Source organism: Solanum pennellii, chromosome 7, assembly GCF_001406875.1.
Source record: "Solanum pennellii chromosome 7, SPENNV200".
Classification (NCBI taxonomy): Eukaryota; Viridiplantae; Streptophyta; class Magnoliopsida; order Solanales; family Solanaceae; genus Solanum; species Solanum pennellii.
This window is the reverse complement of record NC_028643.1, coordinates 5,619,525-5,625,587: the sequence shown is the minus strand read 5'-3', so window position 1 is coordinate 5,625,587 and position 6,063 is coordinate 5,619,525. Positions and strand designations below refer to the sequence as shown.

Genomic DNA, 6,063 nt, shown 5'->3' with positions numbered 1-6,063 from the left:
GTCACTACTAAAAAAGGGCAAAAAAAGACCTAGAAAAGGATACCTAAAAAATAGGTCTATAATAAGAGACTTCATGAGGTCGCTATTTGTATCAATAATTTTTTTATTTTTTAATGTAGGAGAGACCTCGTGAGGTCAATTTCATGAATTTATTTTTTTCTATAAGTGACTAATTTTAATTCTTTGATATTTTAGTCTGATTTCCATAAAATTAGAGACTTTATGAGGTCTCTACTTGTTAAATTAAAAATAATAATTTAGTTTAATTAAAGAATTAATATATGAGATACTTCGTGAGGTCTCTTAAAACAAAAATATGAAAATCCTAGTCAAATTTATCTCTCTCTTACTCCTCTCTCTCTCTCTCATCGTCCTCTCTCCTTTAACCAGACGTGGCTCCTTTCATCGTCCTCTCTCCGCCTTCATCTTCTCCATCTCCAGACGCGAAGTCGGGTCGCGCACCTCCATCTCGCCTTCATCTTCTCCTAACGGGAAAGTCGGGCCGCCTCCATCTCCGCCATCTGCAGTCGAGCCTCAGCAGCTGGAGGTCGCGCTGCCTCCATCTCCGTCGGGTCGTGCTGCAGCATCAGTGGGTCGGCGCCTCCCATCCCTTTGACTCCAGGTGAACTTTTTGAACAAAATAGTTGGTTTTCATAATTCTAAGTGCTTAAAATAATTTAAAAGTAGTAAGTAGATTGAATGTTACCCTGTTGTATTAGTGCCGACATTAGTAATTTGATCATTCCCAATGTGATTATCTTTGAAATTTTGAAAAGAATTTGTGTCAAATAGACCTGTTTTCGTACTCTTTACAATATGCAATCGTTGTGTATCAACGGCATATTTTGTCTATGGTACTACAATGGAGATGTCGCTATTTGCAATCCTTTCATAAAGGACATGTATTTCTTCCTAAAGTATCAGATATTGAAAAAGTTTTCCAATCAATAATAATTAGTAATTACCTCTTCGATTTTGATTCCACTTCCAATAAACATAAAGTATTAACGGGTTTGAAAATAAGTTAGTACATGGGATCAAATACTTGATTTTCACCATTGGAGTTCAAACTCTATTTTTCTAGTGTTAACTTTTTCTCCTCTTTTCTTGCTAGGCCACTAAGGAAGCTCAACATCTAAAAAAGTTGATACAAGATTATACTTTTTCTTTAATCAAAGTAGGAGATAAGGTATGGAAATTCTAAATTTAATAAAGTTAAAGTACAATTGTTTTCTATAATATTTGTTGTACCCATCTAATATTGGTACTTAGCTTTAAATATGTGTTGACACTTAGCTTTAAATTTAGAAATAATTATTTGTTAAACTTAAGTACCAACACTAGTTGATCCTATTGATGACAAAATTGATTTTCTTTGAAAATCAATTTGTGTCCATCTAGTGTTAACACTTAGCTTTAAATTTAGAAATAATATATTTGTTAAGCATAAGTACCAATACTAGTTGATCCTATTGATGACAAACTTGTGACTATCGTGTTGGTATTAAGGTAAAACTAAACTAATTAAACTTAGAAATTTGTTAAGTTGTTTAGTAAGTTAAACTTGTTACTATAGTATTATAAATTAAGTTAAAAATAAATTAGTTAGACTTAGAAAGTTGTTAAGTTGGTTAATAAGTTATATTGGTGGTTGTATTGTTTGAATTAAGTCAAAACTAAAGGAAAAATTACATAAATTAATACATTTTAAAAAATAATTACTGATTTTAACGATACTTTTTGTTTATTACCATTTATAGCAATGCTTTGTTAAATCTGTAATATGTATTAAACTTGTATTATAAATGAATTAAAAGTAATCAAGTGAGGTAAAAATATTATTGCTATAAATGGTAAATATTTTTTTATTATAGTATATTTATGTAAGTTTCCCAAAACTAAACTAATTAGACTTAGACATTTGTTAAGTTGATTAATAAGTTAAATTTGTGAATATAGTGTTAGAATTAAATTAAACCTAAACTAATTAGACTTAGAAATTTGTTAAGTTGGTCAATAAGTTAAACTTGTTACTATAGTATTAGAATTAAGTTAAAACTAGACTAATTAGACCAGAAATTTGTTAAGTTGGTTAATAAGTTAAATTTGTGAGTATAGTGTTAGAATTAAGTTAAAATAAACTAATTAGACTTAGAAATTTGTTAAGTTGGTCCATAAGTTAAACTTGTTACTATAATATTAGAATTAATTTAAAACTGGACTAATTAGACTTAAAAATTTGTAAAGTTAGTTAATAAGTTAAATTCATTTGCACAAGGCCTCGTTAACCAATCCCTACTAGTATTGTTTCAATTTGTTTTCAGTAAATTATTACATAATGTAGTGCTTGACAAATTTAATTTTATGATTCTTACGTAGATGTATCGTAGTTGGATGTATAATATGACTAATTTTGGCCGAATGGGGCTAAGACCTTAATTTGTAGAAGGTGTCACTGGTTTTGAGGAGTATGCAAAGACATTAGATCCTTTTCAACGTAGTGGTATGATTGAGTGTCCTTGTAATAAATGTCAATGTTTTAAATAATGAAAAACTAGATATTGTTGAGCTTCATATCTATAGAAATGGATTTAAAAAAGAATACACTGTGTGGACTAGTCATGGAGAAATTGATAATAACTTTGATGTATTTCAACATTATGTTCCTGGTGAAAGTAGTAGTACTGTGAATTCTAATGCACAAAATTATAGAATGGATGACATGGTTCAAGATGCTTTTGATGTGCATTCTGATTTTGATTTTGTTAATCAAGGTGAAAAAACTCCTAATGCTGAATGTAAAATTTTCTTTGAACAATTGGAAGCTGCTAGTCGGCCTTTATATGAGGGGAGTCCACACTCGCAATTGTCTGTTGCAGTTAGATTATTAAGTATCAAATCAGACTAGAATGTTCCTCAAGGGGCAATGGATTCTTTGATTGACCTTATTCATGATTTAGTTGACCCAAATCTAGAGATACCTGATAATTTCTAGAAGGCAAAGAGGTTTGTATCAAAGTTAGGAATGTCATCGATGAGAATTCATTGTTGTGAAAATGATTGCATGTTATACTATAAGGATGATATTGATCTAGAATCGTGTAAGTTTTGTGGAAAATCTCATTATAAGCAGACTGCTAGTGGGAAGAAAGACCCATTAAGTGCATTTGTTTTCTTTCCTTTTGAACCTCTGAATGGGTCTTAACAAATCTGAAAGAATAAGATCTATAACAGAATCTTAACACCGTTCGCTCGTTATTCTTCACACCACTTACTTTTCTTCTCAACCACGTACCATTTTTTCTCTCCTTTTCTGATATGTGTGAATTCAATGTAATTCTCTCTTTGCAGTCAAATTGATGACTAAAACAAATAGTTTGAGCAAAAGACTGCCTCTACATATGTAATTAATCTTATGAAAAATAAATATTTTCCCCTAATTAGTGGTTTTATTTTTCAACTTATCCATGTTTACAAAGTTCAAACATATCTGAATATAACAAACTATTGTTGACAAAGCTAACTTTAGCCTTCGAGTTATCTGGAGATTTTGATCGACATGAGCTTAATTCTTTAAAAAATTCATGTTATCTTGTTGTGGTATTATTTTATATTAATATATAGGTTTTATTTGTATTTTAGATGATAAAAGTTTTATATAAAATATAGGTTTTTCTAATATTATTTTCTATCAAAAAAAATTATTTTACTGAAATGAGATTTTATAATTTTTATTGATGCACTGTAATTTCATATGCACAATGAGATATTGAAAGCAAACAAACTTAATCATTTGGGGTTCAGATCCACAACTATAATTTCAAATGAACATTCAAATCCGTACATCTAGATCTTAATTCATATTGTTAGGTAGAGATAGGTTTTGAATAGTGAAAGGTGCAAGCAACGAGTTCCACAAACATGATCGGAAAAGACAAAATCCAAATTGGACATAGAGAAAAAGAATAATGTTGAGATGGTGGAAATAATACAGTACTCCAAGTTCCATGAGGAAAAGGAACAACTACAAGCATTCCAAGTGTAAATGGAATCAGTAGGAGTTTATTGAAGTAGAGTTGAAGTAGGAAGGGACTATTGTTCTATAACCAGAGCATGGTTTTCTCCAAAGAAGGTTTTGCACTTACATAGGCGATACGAGTAAAACATAGTCTTAATGTGAGAGAGTTCAAATTGAAGTGTTCTTGAAGTGTTGCGAAGAACATAATTGAAGAATCCTAGTATTTTTAGTTTGTTAAAGTTGTTGCAATTCATTTCCTATGAAATTTAGTGTTTTTGGTTTTTTGAGTTGGGGGCAACTTAAAGATGTTGGAGAAATTGGAGTTTATAATTTCATAGGCTACATTAATATGTAATTATTTATAGTTTGAAGTTTTATTGAGTTGATAAAAGTTTGAAAGTGAATCTGTTGGGCAATTACAAACGGACTTATTTTGGAATAATGAATATTCTAAGGAACATGATTCCTAGAAGAATTATATAGGTCATAATTCCAACAATTATTCTCAGAGCTGGATATCTCAATAAAGAGTCTAATAAGTCAAGGTCAGAACACTATGAATTCTGCACTTCCTCTTGGAAACGGTCAAGGAGAACACATAAATAGGCCACCCTTATTTAATTGGAAATAAATATTACTCTTAGTGGAAGACAAGAATGGAGGACTTCATTCAAGTTGAGGACTATGAACTACACGTGAGAGTTACTGATGGACATTTAATGCCTACAATCAAGGACAACGAAGGAAAGGACATTCCTAAACCTAAGGCTCTATACGGAGAAGATGACTATAAGATGCTAGGAAAGATTGACAAGGCTTAATGCATTCTCATATGTGGACTCGGACCATACGAGTTAAACCACACCTCCGATGTACTACTGCTAAACAAATACGTGATACACTTCTAAACGCACATGAAGGTACTACCCAAGTTCAAAATTTCCAAATCGCTAGACTATGCACTGAATTGAGTCCTTTGATATGAAAAATGGAGAGTGACTTAAGGATGTGATCACNTAGTTTGTTAAAGTTGTTGCAATTCATTTCCTATGAAATTTAGTGTTTTTGGTTTTTTGAGTTGGGGGCAACTTAAAGATGTTGGAGAAATTGGAGTTTATAATTTCATAGGCTACATTAATATGTAATTATTTATAGTTTGAAGTTTTATTGAGTTGATAAAAGTTTGAAAGTGAATCTGTTGGGCAATTACAAACGGACTTATTTTGGAATAATGAATATTCTAAGGAACATGATTCCTAGAAGAATTATATAGGTCATAATTCCAACAATTATTCTCAGAGCTGGATATCTCAATAAAGAGTCTAATAAGTCAAGGTCAGAACACTATGAATTCTGCACTTCCTCTTGGAAACGGTCAAGGAGAACACATAAATAGGCCACCCTTATTTAATTGGAAATAAATATTACTCTTAGTGGAAGACAAGAATGGAGGACTTCATTCAAGTTGAGGACTATGAACTACACGTGAGAGTTACTGATGGACATTTAATGCCTACAATCAAGGACAACGAAGGAAAGGACATTCCTAAACCTAAGGCTCTATACGGAGAAGATGACTATAAGATGCTAGGAAAGATTGACAAGGCTTAATGCATTCTCATATGTGGACTCGGACCATACGAGTTAAACCACACCTCCGATGTACTACTGCTAAACAAATACGTGATACACTTCTAAACGCACATGAAGGTACTACCCAAGTTCAAAATTTCCAAATCGCTAGACTATGCACTGAATTGAGTCCTTTGATATGAAAAATGGAGAGTGACTTAAGGATGTGATCACTAGATTCACCAGAGTGGTGAACGAACTAATGTCCTTAGGAATACACTACAAAGGAACATGTAGATAAGGTTCTTCAAATCTACCTAGATCATGGAAAATCAAAGTTACTTCTATAAGAGGGGCCAAAGGCTTAAAAATATGACTTTCGATGAGCTTGTAGAAAATCTAAAAACATATGAGATGAATGTCGAAAGTGCCAAAAGAAGTGAAGGAAATAAAGATAAGAGTCTTGCTCTCAA

General features: G+C 31.7%; 1 pseudogene; it reads left to right on the top strand.

The window, feature by feature from the left end:
* Window positions 1-2,394: 2,394 nt before the first annotated feature.
* LOC114077922 lies at window positions 2,395-2,908 on the top strand (annotated as a pseudogene).
* The last annotated feature ends 3,155 nt before the right edge of the window (window positions 2,909-6,063 follow it).